The sequence below is a fragment of the Bos grunniens genome, chromosome 2 (assembly GCF_055505025.1).
Source record: "Bos grunniens cultivar Pamir isolate PY7600 chromosome 2, Bosgru_T2T1.0, whole genome shotgun sequence".
NCBI lineage: Eukaryota > Metazoa > Chordata > Mammalia > Artiodactyla > Bovidae > Bos > Bos grunniens.
Genome location: NC_141166.1, coordinates 52,522,872 through 52,542,723, shown reverse-complemented (window position 1 = coordinate 52,542,723; position 19,852 = coordinate 52,522,872). Strand labels below are relative to the sequence as shown.

General features: G+C 39.2%; 1 protein-coding gene across 9 annotated transcripts in view; it reads left to right on the top strand.

The window, feature by feature from the left end:
* The window catches only part of SLC39A10 (solute carrier family 39 member 10), a 162,901-nt gene that overhangs the window by 54,245 nt on the left and 88,804 nt on the right, over nucleotides 1-19,852 (top strand). For 7 of the 9 annotated variants that reach the window (XM_086366856.1, XM_086366790.1, XM_086366863.1 and 4 more), the window contains one exon: nucleotides 14,568-14,681. The exons of the other annotated variants lie outside the window; for them this stretch is intronic. The gene's annotated coding sequence lies outside the window, so the exon portion shown is untranslated. The remainder of the gene's footprint in view (nucleotides 1-14,567; nucleotides 14,682-19,852) is intronic. 9 annotated transcript variants of the gene reach the window in all.

The window sequence follows — 19,852 nt, the reverse complement described above, 5'->3', positions numbered from 1 at the left end:
TATGATTATACAGTGGAAGTGAGAAATAGATTTAAGGGCCTAGATCTGATAGATAGAGTGCCCGATGAACTATGGACAGAGGTTCGTGACATTGTACAGGAGACAGGGATCAAGACCATCCCCATGGAAAAGAAATGCAAAAAAGCAAAATGGCTGTCTGGGGAGGCCTTACAAATAGCTGTGAAAAGAAGAGAAGTGAAAAGCAAAGGAGAAAAGAAAAGATATATGCATCTGAATGCAGAGTTCCAAAGAATAGCAAGAAGAGATAAGAAAGCCTTCTTCAGCGATCAATGCAAAGAAAAAGAGGAAAACAACAGAATGGGAAAGACTAGGGATCTCTTCAAGAAAATCAGAGGTACCAAAGGAACATTTCATGCTACGGTGAGCTCAATAAAGGACAGATATGGTATGGACCTAACAGAAGCAGAAGATATTAAGAAGAGGTGGCAAGAATACACAAAAGAACTGTACAAAAAAGATCTTCACAACCCAGATAATCATGATGGTGTGGTCACTGACCTAGAGCCAGACATCCTGGAATGTGAAGTCAAGTGGGCCTTAGAAAGCATCACTACGAACAAAGCTAGTGGAGGTGATAGAATTCCAGTTGAGCTATTCCAAATCCTGAAAGATGATGCTGTGAAAGTGCTGCACTCAATATGCCAGCAAATTTGGAAAACTCAGCAGTGGCCACAGGACTGGAAAAGGTCAGTTTTCATTCCAATCCCAAAGAAAGGCAATGCCAAAGAATGCTCAAACTCCCCCACAATTGCACTCATCTCACATGCTAGTAAAGTAATGCTCAAAATTCTCCAAGCCAGGCTTCAGCAATACGTGAACCGTGAACTTCCTGATGTTCAAGCTGGTTTTAGAAAAGGCAGAGGAACCAGAGATCAAATTGCCAACATCTGCTGGATCATGGAAAAAGCAAGAGAGTTCCAGAAAAACATCTATTTCTGCTTTATGGACTATGCCAAAGCCTTTGACTGTATGGATCACAATAAACTGTGGAAAATTCTGAAAGAGATGGGAATACCAGACCACCTGTCCTGCCTCTTGAGAAACCTACATGCAGGTCAGGAAGCAACAGTTAGAACTGGACATGGAACAACACACTGGTTCCAAATAGGAAAAGGAGTTCGTCAAGGCTGTATATTGTCACCCTGTTTATTTAACTTATATGCAGAGTACATCCTGAGAAATGCTGGACTGGAAGAAACACAAGCTGGAATCAAGATTGCCGGGAGAAATATCAATCACCTCAGATATGCAGATGACACCACTCTTATGGCAGAAAGTGAAGAGGAACTAAAGAGCCTCTTGATGAAAGTGAAAGTGGAGAGTGAAAAGGTTGGCTTAAAGCTCAACATTCAGAAAACGAAGATCATGGCATCTGGTCCCACCACTTCATGGGAAATAGATGGGGAAACAGTGGAAACAGTGTCAGACTTTATTTTTTGGGCTCCAAAATCACTACAGATGGTGACTGCAGCCATGAAATTAAAAGACGCTTGCTCCTTGGAAGGAAAGTTATGACCAACCTAGATAGCATATTCAAAAGCAGAGACATTACTTTGCCAACAAAGGTTCGTCTAGTCAAGGCTATGGTTTTTCCAGTGGTCATGTATGGATGTGAGAGTTGGACTGTGAAGAAGGCTGAACGCCAAAGAATTGATGCTTTTGCACTGTGGTGTTGGAGAAGACTCTTGAGAGTCCCTTGGACTGCAAGGAGATCCAACCAGTCTATTCTGAAGGAGATCAGCCCTGGGATTTCTTTGGAAGGAATGATGCTAAAGCTGAAACTGCAGTACTTTGGCCACCTCATGTGAAGAGTTGACTCATTGGAAAAGACTCTGATGCTGGGAGGGATTGGGGGCAGGAGGAGAAGGGGACGACAGAGGATAAGATGGCTGGATGGCATCAGTGACTCGATGGACGTGAGTCTCAGTGAACTCCAGGAGTTGGTGATGGACAGGGAGGCCTGGCGTGCTGCAAATCATGGGGTCACAAAGAGTCAGACACAGCTGAGCGACTGATCTGATCTGATCTGAAAACTGTTCTTAACGTATGTCACATTGGTCCTCACTATTAGCACAGTTTTTTAGAAAACAAGTGAATTAGACTTTTCATCTTAAGTTCAAGCATTCCAAACATTCCTAGAACTGTTTTGGTTTAAGCAGACCTACTAAATTAAAGTGAGCTTTTCCAGTTTGAAGCAGTTATATGACATCACCAAAATGGTTACTAGTCAGCCATGCCTCCAAGACACAGATCAAGAGGATATTTTTAAGGACAGAGGGTTTAAAGAGAACTCAAGTGTTTGAAAGAGAAGTTGTGGTGAATGTGACAAAGGAACTTGTAAATAAAAGCCAAAAAACAGTTTGGATGTCATTGATGACACCTGTGTGAGAAACCAGCAAGGACAATGAAAATGTGAAAGTGAAGTCGTTCAGTCGTGTCTGACTCTCTGCAACCCCACGGACTGCAGCCCACCAGGCTCCTCCGTCCACGGGATTTTCCAGGCAAGAGTACTCGAGTGGGGTGCCATTGCCTTCTCCAGGAGATCTTTCCAGCCCTGGGATCGAACCCAGGTCTCCCGCATTGCAGGCAGACACTTTACCGTCGAAGCCACCAGAGAATCCCAGAAGGACAATAGCAGAGATTAATTAGGAAGGCTAAATCAGCTGAGCCCAGAAGGCATAATGGAAAGAGATACAAGGAAATTAAAGGTGAAAGTTTGTATGTTAATAAATGATGTCACTTTCAGGTAGAGTTTGAAAACCACTTAATAAAAAAGTATTGTATTCAGGGCTGTTCTGCCAGATTATATAAGGGCATGTGTTTTGTTGACATGATTGAATTTGAGTGTTCTGTTCCATCGATAATCAGACTTTTCTCCTAAGTGTAAGTTGTAATATTTAAATGTTAATATTTCTGTTTAACATTTGTTTAGAATTGCCTTAGTGACCTTAGAAGTTTTTACAAGAATAAAGTTTCCTTGCCTTCCCCTCACCCCTCACCACTCCAACCTTGCCCAGTATTATATAATTTACCTAAATAGATTACTTCTTTTTTATAATAATTTTATTTATTTTTGGCTATGCTGGGTCTTTGTTGCTACGTGGGTTTTTCTCTAGTTGTGGGGAGAGGGGTGCCACTCTCTAGTTACAGTATGCAGGCTTCTTATTATGCTGGCTTCTCTTGTTGTGGAGCACTGGCTTTAGGGTGCATGGGCTTCAGAAGTTGCGGCATGTGGACTCAGTGGTTGCAGTTCCCAGCTCTAGAGCCCAGACTCGATAGTTATGGCCCATGGGCTTAGCTGCTCCTTGGCAGGTGGAATCTTCCCAGACTAGGGATCGAACTGACATCTTCATTGGCAGGTGGATTCTTTACCACTGAGCCATCAGGGAAGCCCTAGATTGCTTATTAATGATGCATCTTTGTACTTTGGAGTGTGTCCTTTTGGGCTCAGTATACATTTCTTTAAACAAAAGAGGCCATATTAAAGCAAGCATTTCAGTTCAGTTCAGTCGCTCAGTCGTGTCCAACTCTTTGCGACTCCATGAATCGCAACACGCCAGGCCTCCCTGTCCATCACCAACTCCCAGAATTCACTCAGACTCACGTCCATCAAGTCAGTGATGCCATCCAGCCATCTCATCCTCTGTCGTCCCCTTCTCCTCCTGCCCCCAATCCCTCCCAGCATCAGAGTCGTTTCCAATGAGTCAACTCTTCGCATGAGTTGGCCAAATACCAGAGTTTCAGCTTTGGCATCATTCCTTCCAAAGAACACCCAGGGCTGATCTCCTTCAGAATGGACTGGATCTCCTTGCAGTCCAAGGGACTCTCAAGAGTCTTGTCCAACACCACAGTTCAAAATCATCAATTCTTTGGCGCCCAGCCTTCTTCACGGTCCAACTCTCACATCCATACATGACCACTGGAAAAACCATAGCCTTGACTAGACGGACCTTTGTTGGCAAAGTAATGTCTCTGCTTTTGAATATGCTATCTAGGTTGGTCATAACTTTCCTTCCAAGGAGCAAGCGTCTTTTAATGTCATGGCTGCAATCACCATCTGTAGTGTTTTTGGAGCCCAGAAAAATAAAGTCAGACACTGTTTCCACTGTTTCCCCATCTGTTTCCCATGAAGTGATGGGACCAGATGCCATGATCTTCGTTTTCTGAATGTTGAGCTTTAAGCCAACTTTTTCACTTTCATCAAGAGGCTCTTTAGTTCCTCTTTACTTCTGCCATAAGAGTGGTGTTATCTGCATATCTCAGGGTATTGATATTTCTCCCGGCAATCTTGACTCCAGCTTGTGCTTCTTCCAGTCCAACGTTTCTCATCATGTACTCTGCATAGAAGTTAAATAAGCAGGGTGACAGTATACAGTCTTGACGTACTCCTTTTCCTATTTGGAACCAGTGTGTTGTTCCCTGTCCAGTTCTAACTGTTGCTTCCTGACCTGCATACAGGTTTCTCAAGAGGCAGGTCAGGTGGTCTGGTATTCCCATCTCTTGAACAATTTTCCACAGTTTATTGTGATCCACAGTAAAAGGCTTTGGCATAGTCCATAAAGCAGAAATAGATGTTTTTCTGGAACTCTCTTGCTTTTTCCATGATCCAGCAGATGTTGGCAATTTGATCTCTGGTTCCTCTGCCTTTTCTAAAACCAGCTTGAACATCAGGAAGTTCACGGTTCACGTATTGCTGAAGCCTGGCTTGGAGAATTTTGAGCATTACTTTACTAGCATGTGAGATGAGTGCAATTGTGGGGGAGTTTGAGCATTCTTTGGCATTGCCTTTCTTTGGGATTGGAATGAAAACTGACCTTTTCCAGTCCTGTGGCCACTGCTGAGTTTTCCAAATTTGCTGGCATATTGAGTGCAGCACTTTCACAGCATCATCTTTCAGGATTTGGAATAGCTCAACTGGAATTCCACCACCTCCTCTAGCTTTGTTCGTAGCGATGCTTTCTAAGGCCCACTTGACTTCAAATTCCAGGATGTCTGGCTCTAGGTCAGTGATCACACCATCATGATTATCTGGGTCGTGAAGATCTTTTTTGTACAGTTCTTCTGTGAATTCTTGCCACCTCTTCTTAATATCTTCTGCATCTGTTAGGTCCATACCATTTCTGTCCTTTATTGAGCCCATCTTTGCATGAACTGTTCCCTTGGTATCTCTAATTTTCTTGAAGAGATCTCTGGTCTTTCCCATTCTGTAGTTTTCCTCTATGTGGTCCGCTGGAGAAGGGAATGGCAAACCACTTCAGTATTCTTGCCTTGAGAACCCCATGAACAGTATGAAAAGCAAGCATTTACTGTGGAACAAATAACCAGTGCTCTACACATACAGAGTCTTAAGGAACAATTTTATTTTGGCTCTACATCACTAAAATTTGAAGCAGCCCATTACTGGCATGCTTTAGCTCTCAAAAAGAAATTTGGCCCTGAAAAGAAAACATTTGGCTTTATAAAATAACTTATTATCAAATTTTAAATGGGGCAAAATGAACACACTATATTATATACCTTTATTTGTAAAATGTTTTTTTTCTCAGAAACTTGCTTTGGAAAGGAAAGAATCTGAAAACATTGTGAATGTACTTTGTAACAATGCGAAAGTATTTTATCAAAGTAAATATGTTTTAGTCATTCATTCAAAAAATCCAAATTCAAGCAAACAAACCAAAACCACCACACATGCACATGTATACACCCTCATAGGTATATAGATTGGGAAAAATTATACTGAGGATTTAAAATGTAAAATAAAGGCTTTATCATTTCCTGGAAATGTGTACTCAGGAAGAAAATAAAGATCACCTACTAGGGAGATCATTCACTAGCCAAAATCTGGTGACCCTTTCAGTTGTATCCAGATGTGAAGGAAAGCCTGTTGTGTCCACGCACTAAAGATATAAAATGTGGCAATTGCCTACCCAGAAGGAATGAAGGTTAGATATTATACTTATAAATTAGCAATTTATGTGATTATTAGAGAATAATCGTCTTTGTCCAATAAGGCATTGGCAGTTTAAAATTTTGTTAACAACTCCAATCAGCCAGTGCTCCATCTGCCCTCTTCATCACCACTTCTGAGCCATTTATGAGGCCCTTATTGTGTACGAGGCTCTGTGAGGAGAGAGGAACATGGAAAATGCATGCCTAAGATAAGATCTTTTGCCCATCCTGGACCTGCTTCTCAATGGACACCAGCAAAGCAGGGATGTGAAAAACTGAAGAGAGCTCAACAAAGATAAAGTGTCCGAATTTCTACATACAAAAAAATAACTGGAGAGAAACTCTTAATTTACATGCCATGTAAATTTTGTATTTTGCATTTTACAGTCTGGTGTTGACTTTATTTGAACAACACGTGAAGAATCACAATCTTTCAGAGTTCCAGACCTCAAAAAATTCTAAATGAGACCCTGTTCTTACCTCCTTTATCTTGAGATGAAAAACCTCTGATATTTTCTGTTACATATTCTTCTTTATTTTTTCCAAGAGACAGTAGCTGTGTGATCAGAAACCCTAAAATTTATCAGATTCCCTTAGGGATACAAAGGCCTCAGCAAGATTCAAGTAGTGAAAACCTGGTAGCAATAAATCTCATCCCGTCCTGATGGTCTGACTGTTTAGAGGGCAACTTTGCTATTTACCATTTCCTTCTCGATGCTTTGTTCCTGAAGCTTTGAGATGAGAAAGTAATGAACATTTTAATTTGACATATGAAAAAGAAAATAATACAAGTATTTATTTTCATGGCCACAAAATATACATTACTAATATATGTTTAAATTCTTAAAAAAAAAAAAACAGCAACAACAATCTTCTGTAATTCTGTGGAAATGAAAGTAAAAGAGCTTCCTTTTAAAAAAGAAACCACTTCTCGATTTTAGAGAGGGTTTAGATCTATTGCAGGGCATAGATGGTAGCTAGAGAGGGTCGGTTGGAGAGTAACTGTGCAAAGTGCAGATAAGGGTGAAGAGGACGTCAGGGAAAATATCATCAATGGGTAGTAATTTCCCTGAGTGCATTTTCCCCACAGAGAAGAGTTCTCTATACAGAGTTACTCATCTGTATCTCGGGCTCACAAACTGGCTGGCAAGTTTTAGTGGCAGGAAAATTGATAAATAGTTTTAGCCTAGAGATACAATTCCTCTCCTTGCACATAAATGTCTTCCCATGTCCCCTGGCTGTTTTTATCTTCAAGCATTAATCTGTGTTTCTTGGCAGAAATAAATTCATGATGATGCATCAGTAAATTCTCAACACCTCAAAGATTGCCTTAAAATTATATTTTAAAATGTTAAAAAAAATAAAATGTTACTGCATTACTGCATTAAATGAAGGGTTAACTGTTGCCTAAGAAATATAAAATATAAAAAATTGGGAGTTTTAAACCAAGGATATATGTTGATTCTAATTTTCTACGACTCTGGATAATTTATTCTGATCGTTCTCTCAAAACATTTGAAACAGTAGGTTTAGAAATCTGCATTAAAACCAAACCAAACCATCCTCTATGACTCATAACTGCCATTGTGATTCATTTAAACAGAATAGCTACAACTTCAATAATTGTCCATCCTTCTATTTTAAAATGGAGTAAACAATGAAGACACTCTTTTAAATAAGTGGCCAGTTGACGTCATTTTGTGTAGAAAGGACTACTGATGTGATTTGAGCAGCAGCAGCTTCCCACCATTAGCAACACACCCTAAAGGCAATTATATTACCCAAAGTAACAAACCCCAGAAAATAAACTAATTATATCAATAGCTGAAAAGTGAGGGAGACTAAAGACTTGCTAATTCTCACATTCTATAATTATCAGAATAATTTTTATTTCACAACCAAGTAAAAACACAACTGGACATTTCTTGCATAATAGGAAATAAGACCAGGACAGAATCGCAAACAAGACAGGTAGTAATTCTGAAAGAAGGAAAATGTACCTCTGCACATAGTGTACCGAATGACGATGCTGCATTGAGAGTCTGAGGGACAGCCAAAAGCCACTGATTATGGTAGAGGGAATTAGTAATGCCACAGATAGGAACAGATGGTTGTCAATATCAAATTTTGCAGACTTCATACTTCTGGTGGCTCTATGTATAATCTATTGTGTCTTGTGGAAGAAATCTCTCAGATGTATTAAAATAAACTTTAGAAGTGAACTTCTGGTATAAGGAACGTTTATAAAGATGTGAATATTGAGCAAGATAAGCAAAACTCGAGCAAAATCAATGTCATGTCCCCTTTATTCTAAAGTTATAATTGAAACGTATAAAGATGTTTCAATGTAACAATTAAAGCATGCTGCTGCTGCTGCTAAGTCACTTCAGTTGTGTCCGACTCTGTGCGACCCCATAGACGGCAGCCCACCAGGCTCCCCGTCCCTGGGACTCTCCAGGCAAGAACACTGGCGTGGGTTGCCATTTCCTTCTCCAATGCAGGAAAGTGAAAAGTGAAAGTGAAGTCGCTCAGTCGTGTCCGACTCCTAGCAACCCCATGGACTGCAGCCTACCAGGCACCTCCATCCATGGGATTTTCCAGGCAAGAGTACTAGAGTGGGGTGCCATTGCCTTCTCCAATTAAAGCATACATTAGAACAATAAACACATCTGGCCATTCATCATACACAAGAGAACCTTGAAGGAGAAGAGATTAGGATGAATAACACAGGATCCAATCTCTGGGAGTTTATGATAGAACACTTGTACAGTTGATGAATTGTTTGTACTCTGAGCATACAGAGTTCTCCATAAACATTTACATATAAGACCGTCAATAGAAACCCTCAGTAAAGAATGAAATTATAAAGTAAATTGCTTAAATTCTTTGCTATTTATTTTTTTCCTTAGAAAAGTTCAAGATAAATGATAATACCTCAAGTTGTTTTATATATGGTTTATATTTTAACAATTGCTAAATTTTTATCACCTCAACAGACTCATCTTACATTCACTCATTATTCACATCCCCTTTCTTTCATTACTCAATGCTTAGTATTTATATGTGCCAGGCATTGGGAATACAAATTAAAGCAAATGGCCTCTGCCCTGAAGCATACATTCATGAAACATACATTCTAGTGTAGAGACAAATACAAAATAAATAATCACAAATAATTCATTGCAAACTGTGGTAAGAACTTTGATGAAAACATATGGGCAGAGCATTGCCTAATGTAGATTAAGTAGTCCAGAGAAGTCTTTTTAAAAAAGTAAAAATTAGGCAGAGACCTAAATATGAAAGGAGTTAGATAAAAATAGAGTAGGACAATTTCTCAAGTTGTCCAGGCAGAGGTCCTGGGCCTTCTTTACATTCTACGCAGTTATTCTTGAGCAATCTTATCTAGTCCTGTGGTTTCATCTAAACACTGACAACTTCAAAATTAATTACCTGCCTCACACTTCCCTTGTGGTTCAGCTGGTAGGGAATCCACCTGCAATGTGGAAGACCTGAGTTCAATCCCTGGGTTGGGAAGATCCCCTGGAGAAGGCAAAGGCTACCCACTCCAGTATTCTGGCCTAGATAATTCCATGGACAGTCCATGGGGTCGCAAAGGGTTGGACATGACCAAGCAACTTTCACTTACACTTATCCTTGGAGCTTGAACTGGAAATCACATTACCCACTTGAAATCTCTACTGAGATGTCCTTTACGTATCTCAAACTTAAAATATCTCCAACTATTAAGTATTCATCCTCTTCCCCAGCCTCTACACCTGTCCCTCCTCCAGTCTTCTCACTCGTGGTAGAAGATTCCTATACAGTTATTCATACCAGAAACCCAAAAATTATCCTTGATCACCTTCCCTACCCTACACACATTCTTATCTGGTCTCATCAATTGATCAAGTCTCATCAATTCTACCTCCCAGATATATCTCAAATCTGATACTATTCTTGACATTATTTCTATACCAATATGTTTCCCTTGGATTACTGTGATGACAGTAATCCAAGGGAGTTTATAAATCAGAGAGTTTATACTTAACACCTATGCCGGTACAACCACAGCTGTGGAGCCACTGAATGAACATGTCAGACTTGTAGAGGAAACTCTTTCACTTAATATTTTCCAGAGTATCTTATGACAAAAGCTTTGCCCTTATACAAATGATCTACAATTTTTTTCAGATGCTAGTAAGGCTACCAATAATTTCCCCTGTAGCACCTGATTAAAAGGGGCAGTTTGAAGAAAGAAATTTCCATACTGCTGCTGAAATTATTAAGTTATCTCACTTGACATCTATTTTTAAAATGGCAAATTGAATCCCTGATTAGAACATTCAGTCTCTAATTAAAACACCAAACACATCTTAGCCCCAAGCTCTGCATATGCTTTAAAAATAATTAAAGGTGTTTTCTCAAAACACAACATTACTTCAAAGTTTAAAGAAACTTATTTTTAAAATTTATTTTTGTTTTTGGCTGCTCCATGCAGCATGCAGGATCTTAGCTGCCCAACCAACAATCAGGGATTGAACCCATCCCCCCTGCAATGGAAATGTAGAGTCTTAATGAGAGCAAGTCGTTAGATGAACTTTTAATAATTCATTTAACCATTAAAAAGTGGAGATATTACTTTCCTGACAAAGGTCTGTATAGTCAAAGCAATGGTTTTTCCAGTAGTCATGTATAGATGTGAGAGTTGAATCATAAAGAAGGCTGAGCACTGAAGAATTGATGCTTTCGGACTGTGAAGCTGGAGAGGACTCTTGAGAGTCCCTTGGCCTGCAAGGAGATCAAACCAGTCCATCCTAAAGGAAATCAGTCCTGAATATCCATCGGAAGGGCTGATGCTGAAACTGAAGCTCCAATACTTTGGCCACCTGATGCAAAGAGCTGACTCATTAGAAAAGACCCTGATGCTGGGAAAGATTTAAGACAGGAAGAGAAGGGGATGACAGAGGATGAGATGGTTGGATGGCATCACTGACTCATTGGACATGAGTTTGAGCAAACTCTGGGAGATGGTAAAGGATAGGGAAGCCTGGTGTGCCACAGTCCATGGGGTCACAAAGAGTCAGACATGACTGAATGACTGAACATCAACAACATTTAACCATAATTTACTTAAAAGTTACTAATATATTGTCTTCTGTTAGAACTTCAGAGTGGTTCAAAAACATGTTCAGATCAGATCAGTGCTCAGTTGTGTCCGACTTTTGGCGACGCCATGAATTGCAGCATGCCACGCCTCCCTGTCCATTACCAACTCCCGGAGTTCACTGAGACTCACTTCCATCGAGTCAGTGATGCCATCCAGCCATCTCATCTTCTGTTGTCCCCTTCTCCCCCTGCCCCCAATCCCTCCCAGCATCAGATCTTTTCTGATGAGTCAACTCTTCGCATGAGGTGGCCAAAGTACTGGAGTTTCAGCTTTAGCATCATTCCTTCCAAAGAAAGCCCAGGGCTGATCTCCTTCAGAATGCACTGGTTGGATCTCCTTGCAGTCCAAGGGACTCTCAAGAGTCTTCTCCAACACCACAGTGCAAAAGCATCAATTCTTTGGCGTTCAGCCTTCTTCACAGTCCAACTCTCACATCCATACATGACCACTGGAAAAACCATAGCCTTGACTAGACGAACCTTTGTTGGCAAAGTAATGTCTCTGCATTTAAATATGCTGTCTAGGTTGGTCATAACTTTCCTTCCAAGGAGTAAGTGTCTTTTAATTTCATGGCTGCAGTCACCATCTGTAGTGATTTTGGAGCCCAGAAAAATAAAGTCAGACACTGTTTCCACTGTTTCCCCATCTATTTCCCATGAAGTGGTGGGACCAGATGCCATGATCTTCATTTTCTGAATGTTGAGCTTTAAGCCAACTTTTTCACTCTCCGCTTTCACTTTCATCAACAGGCTTTTGAGTTCCTCTTCACTTTCTGCCATAAGAGTGGTGTCATCTGCATATCTGAGGTGATTGATATTTCTCCCGGCAATCTTGATTCCAGCTTGTGTTTCTTCCAGTCCAGTGTTTCTCATGATGTACTCTGCATATAAGTTAAACAGGGTGACAATATACAGCCTTGATGAACTCCTTTTCCTATTTGCAACCAGTGTGTTGTTCCCTGTCCAGTTCTAACTGTTGCTTCCTGACCTGCATACAGGTTTCTCAAGAGGCAGGTCAGGTGGTCTGGTATTCCCATCTCTTGAACAATTTTCCACAGTTTCTTGTGATCCACACAGTCAAAGGCTTTGGCATAGTCAATAAAGCAGAAATAGATGTTTTTCTGGAACTCTCTTGCTTTTTCCATGATCCAGCGGATGTTGGCAATTTGATCTCTGGTTCCTCTGCCTTTTCTAAAACCAGCTTGAACATCAGGAAGTTCACGGTTCACGTATTGCTGAAGCCTGGCTTGGAGAATTTTGAGCGTTACTTTACTAGCGTGTGAGATGAGTGCAATTGTGCGGTAGTTTGAGCATTCTTTGGCATTGCCTTTCTTTGGGATTGGAATGAAAACTGACCTTTTCCAGTCTTGTGGCCACTGCTGAGTTTTCCAAATTTGCTGGCATATTGAGTGCAGCACTTTCACAGCATCATCTTTCAGGATTTGAAATAATTCAACTGGAATTCCATCACCTCCACTAGCTTTGTTCATAGTGATGCTTTCTAAGGCCCACTTGACTTCACATTCCAGGATGTCTGGCTCTAGGTGAGTGATCACACCATCGTGATTATCTGGGTCGTGAAGATCTTTTTTGTAGTTCTTCTGTGTATTCTTTCCATCTCTTCTTAATATCTTCTGCTTCTGTTAGGTCTATACTATTTCTGTCCTTTATCGAGCTCATTTTTGCATGAAATGTTCCTTTGGTATCTCTAATTTTCTTGAAGAGATCCCTAGTCTTTCCCATTCTGTTGTTTTCCTCTATTTCTTTGCATTGATCGCTGAAGAAGGCTTTCTTATCTCTTCTTGCTATTCTTTGGAACTCTGCATTTAGATGCTTGTTTCTTTCCTTTTCTCCTTTGCTTTTCGCTTCTCTTCTTTTCACAGGTATTTGTAAGGCCTCCCCAGACAGCCATTTTGCTTTTTTGCATTTCTTTTCTATGGGAATGGTCTTGATCCTTGTCTCCTGTACAATGTCATGAACCTCATTCCATAGTTCATCAGGCACTCTATCTATCAGATCTAGGCCCTTAAATCTATTTCTCACTTCCACTGTATAATCATAAGGGATTTGATTTAGGTCATACCTGAATGGTCTAGTGGTTTTCCCTACTTTCTTCAATTTCGGTCTGAATTTGGCAATAAGGAGTTCATGGTCTGAGCCACAGTCAGCTTCTAGTCTTGTTTTTGCTGACTGTATAGAGCTTCTCCATCTTTGGCTGCAAAGAATGGAAATAGACTAATCCTTGCTAGGCTTTTGATTTGAAGTCACCTCTGAAAATAACTTTTGAAAAAATCTCAGTTAGTGATTAAGAATGTTTACCAGTATAGGAATTTCTTGGTGGTTCAGTGGTTAGGATTCATCAAGGGGGCTTGAGTTCAACTCCTGGGAGTGGAACTAATATCCCCCATGCCCTGTGGTACAGCTAGAAAAAGAAAAAAAACAAGTATTTACCAATATATAATATCTATGTCCTTTGCAATAGGAATATGGGAGAATACTGATATCGTCACACGATGAATTTTACTACATTTTGTTTTTCTTTTGGCCATTGCTGCATGGCACATGGGATCTTACTTCCAGTTCAGTTCAATTCAGTCAGTCAGTCATGTCTGACTCTTTGTGACCCCATGAACCGCAGCTCACCAGGCCTCCCTGTCCATCACCAACTCCTGGAGTCCACCCAAACCCATGTCCATCAAGTCGATGATGCCATCCAACCATCTCATCCTCTGTCGTCCCCTTCCCCTCCTGCCCTCAATCTTTCCCAGCATCAGGGTCTTTTCCAATGAGTCAGCTCTTCACATCGGGTGGCCAAAGTACTGCAGTTTCAGCTTTAACATCAGTCCTTCCAATGAACACCCAGGATTGATCTCCTTTAGGATGGACTGGTTGGATCTCCTTGCAGTCCAAGGGACTCTCAAGAGTCTTCTCCAACACCACAGTTCAAAAGCATCAATTCTTCTGTGCTCAGCTTTCTTTATAGTCTTTCTTTTCTTTATAGTCCAACTTTCACATCCATACATGACCAGTGGAAAAACCATAGCCTTGACTAGATGGACCTTTGTTGGAATAGTAATGTCTCTGCTTTTTAATATGCTGTCTAGGTTTGTCATAATTTTCTTTCCAAGGAGTAAGCGTCTTTTAATTTCACAGCTGCAATCACCATCTGCAGTGATTTTGGAACCCAGAAAAATAAAGTCAGTCACTGTTTCCACTCTTTCCCCATCCATCTGCCATGAAGTGATGGGACCGGATGCCATAATCTTGATTCTAGCTTGTGCTTCCTCCAGCCCAGCGTTTCTCATGATGTACTCTGCATAGAAGTTAAATAAGCAGGGCGACAATATACAGCCTTGATGTACTCCTTTTCCTATTTGGAATCAGTCTGTTCCATGTCCAGTTCTAATTTTTGCTTCCTGACCTGCATACAGGTTTCTCAAGAGGCAGACCAGAGGTCAAACCTGTGTTCCCTTCTGTGGAAGCTCTTAACCAGCAGTCTTAACCACTGGGCCACAAGGGAAGTCCTAATTTTACTACATTCTAAGGTAACAAGCAATTTTATGGATATGATGATCAATGTTTATAAGGTATAAAAGACAAAACAACTAGATTATATTTACGACACAGGATGGAAAACTTCAGTAAATGCAGAATGCTACTATATATAAGACCACTAATTATGCTTATAAAGCAGAGTTACTGAAGCTACTTTATCATTCAAAGGCTGTTACTTCATTTGGTGATTAGAAGATTACACTTCTCTATTTTGAAACATCTAAAATAATAGATCTTGATGTGGTAACTCTACTCATTCCAGAGCTAGTTTCAAGTAAAATACATAAGTAAATCAATGGCGCTTATTGTTGAGTTTAAAACATATATTTCTGTCATTTAGTTATAGAATTGTTATATTACTACATTAGAGGAATTGAATGTTGACTTTTACAGAGAGAGATAATTATTTCCCTAAAGCCATTCTTTATATGGTAGACTATATTTTCCGTGCAGAGGCAGGAATTCTGATCTTGCAAGGCACAAATGGCTGTGGGCCATTTCTACTTTTCCACTGACACACAGAGATGAAATAGATGGGAGAAATAAATGAAAGTGATAATAATTTTTCCTGTCTAGAAGACAGTTTGTTTCTCTTTTATTTCTTGGACTTATTTCCCTTTCTAAATCTCACACTTTGATTCAAAGGTTAAAGAATTTGAATTAGAAATCTTCAAACCCATATATAGGTATCAAAAGACGGGCCTGTTTTATCTGGAAAAGAACTCTTTACTGTAACCTGACAATTCAAAAATGTATTGTTACATCTCTTACTCATGAATACATCTTCAATTTTGGTGGTATATGTTTGTTGTGTTAACATAGAATAATGAATACTTCCTTATTCATCTGCTACACAATTTGAAATTTGATTTTTTTTTTTTTGCCACTTCACTCATTTTTTAATGAAAGGATAATCTCTTTACAGAATTTTGTTGTTTTCTGTCAAACATCAACAAAAGTCAGCCATAGATATATCCATATCCCCTCCCTCCAAACCTCCCTACTGTTTCCCTCCCCATTCCACCCTTCTAGATTGTCACAGGGCCCCTGTTTGAGTTCCCTGATCCATACAGTAAATTCCCATTGGCTATCTATTTTATATATGGTATTGTAAGTTTCCATGTTACTCTCTCCATACGTCTTACCCTCTCCCTTCTCTCTTCCCCTCCGTGACCATAGGTCTGTTCTCTATGTCTGTTTCTCCATTGCTGCCCTGCAAATAAATTCATCACTGCCATCTTTCTAGATTCCATATATATGCATCAGTATATGATATTTATATTTCTCTTTCTGACTTACTTCAGTCTGTATGATAGGCTCTAGGTTCATCCACATAACTTAAACTAACTCAAATGCATTCCTTTTTATGGCCAAGTAATATTTCATTGTATGTATGTACCACAGCTTCTTTATTCATTCATCTGTCAGTGGACATCTAGGTCGCTTCCATGTTCTAGCTATTGTAAATAGTGCTGCAATTTTCCTTTTACTTTTTATTTTATACCGGAACATAGTTGATTAACAATGTTGTGTTAGCAAAGTGATTCAGTTATACATATACATGTATCTATTCTTTTTCAAATTCTTTTCCCATTTAGGTTATCACAGAATATTGAGCAGCATTCCCTATATTATACTGTAGGTCTTTATTGGTCATCTGTTTTAAATATAGCACTGTGTACTTGTCAATCCCACACTCCTAATCTATTCCTCCCTCCACCCTTCCCCCTCCCATAACCATAAATTGTTCTTTAAGTCTGTGAGACTGTTTCTGCTTTGAAAATAAGTTCATTTGTATCTTTTTTTTTAGATGCCACATGTAAGTGATATCATATGACATTTGTCTTTTGCTGTCTGACTTACTTCACTTAGTATGATAATCTCCAGGTGCCATTTGATTTCTTGAAACTTGGATAGATTCCAAGTGTTTTGACTTTGAATGCCTGGTTGCTTTCTGATCCTGATTACTCTGTTATTCCGAAGTATTGTTTTTTAAGTCCCTCAGAGTTTGGTGTTATATTCTAATCCTTTCAATGGTTCTCATGTTTTTATTAAAATTCATTATCTTGTATTTGATCTGCCTCCATATAAGTGAGCTATTTAAATTGTTCAACTTGGTATGCCTCTTTCAGCTATTGTTAAATGGCTTGTAATAATTTTGTTTTGCTGCTCAATTCAGGGAGTTTGGAATGTATCAAGCTGTAATGACCAAACTTTTGGGGTCTTTTGAATAGTGATGGGTTGACAGGAAGTATGAATGAATGAATAAAGATGCTTTCATCTTTAAGGAACATAAGACCTGTCAAAAGGCATTTAAACAATAAGGGAAATTATGACTTCACATAAGAATTCTAGAGATAGGACAAAAGTTGAATACAGTAGAAGGTTCAACAAAGTTTAATAATTCAGTGATTTAATAATAACATCACTTTGCCCAGATGTTTTCCATCTTTCCATTTTCCAAATTCAGTGTGTTGTTTGTCTTTGTAAGCAGATTATTGCTAGACTTCCCATGTAGATAAAAAGTCCTAAGGCAGAAAGAGGAAATCTCTACTTCCACATGTCTTACTGGAAGGAAAAACCTATCTCAGAGGCCCTTTTGGCTTATTGACCAGAATTATGTCACATACCTATTCCAGAACATACTGGTAAATGAAATGGAATATCACATTGACTTAAGTCAGCAGTGTTTTATGAAACCCTAGAGCCCAGTGATTCTTTCAGGAAGTTCACAAGGTTAAAATTGGTTTCCCTAATAAATGCTAAGGTGTTTCCTGCCTTTTTCACTCCACTGATAGTGAAAAACAGCAATGGTGGGTAATACTCCTGGTTGCTTTGCACAAATCAAAGCCTGTGATATCAACATGTATTAGTAGTCATTGTATTCTTTACTGCCAGGCTCTCACATAAAGTTTGTTGTTTTCTGGTCCATACTGAAGTGCTTTTGTTATTTCAGTCTCATATTGTATGATTTAAGTTGTGAGCTTAAATGGCTGCTTTTTTCATGGAACGCTTAAAAAAAAAACCAAACAAAAAAACCAACCTAAAAGACTGACAAACAAAGTATGGTTATTCAGACATGGGTGTTTTGCTGACATTTTTCTTGAAAATGAACAAAGGGAGCCTGTCACTTCAAGGAAAACAACTGACAATATTTGTTGCAAATGATAAAATTCAAGGTTTCAGGTGAAAATTACGATGCTGGATAACTCATATCCACCACTGTGGACTTGACAGCTTCCCAGTACTCAAATATATTTTCTAATGATATTTATAGTAGTATTAACAGAAATGATTTTTTGATATGGTGTGATGAAATATGTCAGCATTTGAAAGATCTTCATAACTCAGTAAATCAGTATTTTCCCAATGATCACCGCATGTTATAAAATTACTCATGGGTGATTCAAAGACCAAAACAGACTAAAAGATTTAAGGGTAAAAGCATAAAATTTTATTGATCTGTTTCAGATTCTGTGTTGTAACTAACTTTTGAGGAACAAACATTTTTTGAGTTTGGGTGTAGTATCAAAGAATATCCAAAAGTATCTGAAGAGGCTATTAAAATACTTTTTTTCAACTATTTATTTGTATGAAGCTGGATTTTCTTAATGCACTCCAACCAAACAACAGAGTGAATGCAGAAGCAGATATGAGAATCTACTTTTCCTATAAGCCAGATTTCTTAATTTTTTATCTTGAAAAATATATTTTCCCCAAAATGTCAGTTATATTAATATATAACAGGTTTATTATTTTTATTTTATAATTAATATCTTTAAGGTTTTTGACTTTTAGTTTCTAAACTGGTAGATACTGATAGATGTGACTCATGTGAACAAATGTACGTTGTAATCTTCAGTACTTTTAAGAGTATAAAAAGTTACTGAAACCCCAACATTTGAAAACCACCTGGTTTAGTCCAGGGTTTTACCATTTGGGCCCTGGTAGATGATTTTATGTTGTCTCAATAAAATCTGGATTCTATTGACAGGATGGTTAATGGCTTCATTAGAAATCAGTGATCTGGCTACACTTGAAGCTGAAGGAGAACTTTTCCAGTGCCATCCACAAACTATGACTTGTCTTTGGGAAATGTTGGCAAAAGGTTCTCAGGTCTCAGGGACAGAGACCCCATACTGCAGTGCTCCTGGACTGCCAGATTCTAGGGGAACTCTTTCTTGAAAAGCCACACACAGAAAATAGAGATGGTTAGTTGTCTTTCACATCCATTGGGAATCAGCCTGAGTCTCTGGTCTGGCTCTCAAAAGCAGTGGTGTTCTTTGGTTCCAAGCTGGGGATGTTTCTTTCTTTCCCAGGGAACATAAAAAAATAACATCTCATATCACTGTCTCATCACAGGACTGGCAATCTCAGCTGTCCATGGACTCACCTCTAGGTTCTGCAAGTCAGCCAAGGCTATTTTGATTGTTAAATTGGTAATTAACTGGGAAGATCAATGCAGTAGAAATAGAAAGTGAAAGTGAAGTCGCTCAGTCGTGTCTGACTCTGTGACTTCATGGACTGTACCTACTAGGCTCCTCCATCTATGGGATTTTCCAGGCAAGATTACTGGAGTGGGTTGCCATTTCCTTCTCCAAGGGATTGTCCCAACCCAGGGATCGAAACTGGGTCTCCTGCATTACAGGCAGACTTTTTACTGTCTGAGTCACAAGGGGGCTTATTATCTGGGAAGATCAATGCAGTAGAAACAGAACTAAACAATATTCATATGAAATTGGAGAGGAAATGACCTGTTTATTGTTTAGTTGCTCAGTCATGTCAGACTGTTACCTGCCAGGCTCCTCTGTCCCTGGTATTTTCCAGGCAAAAATACTGAAATGTTGCCATTTCCTTCTCCATATTACATGACTGGACAATTATAATTCTCTTAATTGTGATTGAGAACAAAATAAGAGTCACAGAATTAAGGTTTAAAACAAGGGCTTCTTCTTTGAACATACTTATATTGATATCCCTGAAAGTCAGTAGGTAGATATGTCTGTTAGGTAGGTGAACTATGGTTTGGCTTTTTAACAGTTCATTTATTTATTTTTATTTTATTTTTGGTTGCTCTGGGTCTTTCATTGCTGCGTGCTGGCTTTCTCCAGTTGCAGACAGCTGGGGCTGCTGTCTAGGTGTGGTGCATGGGTTTCTCACT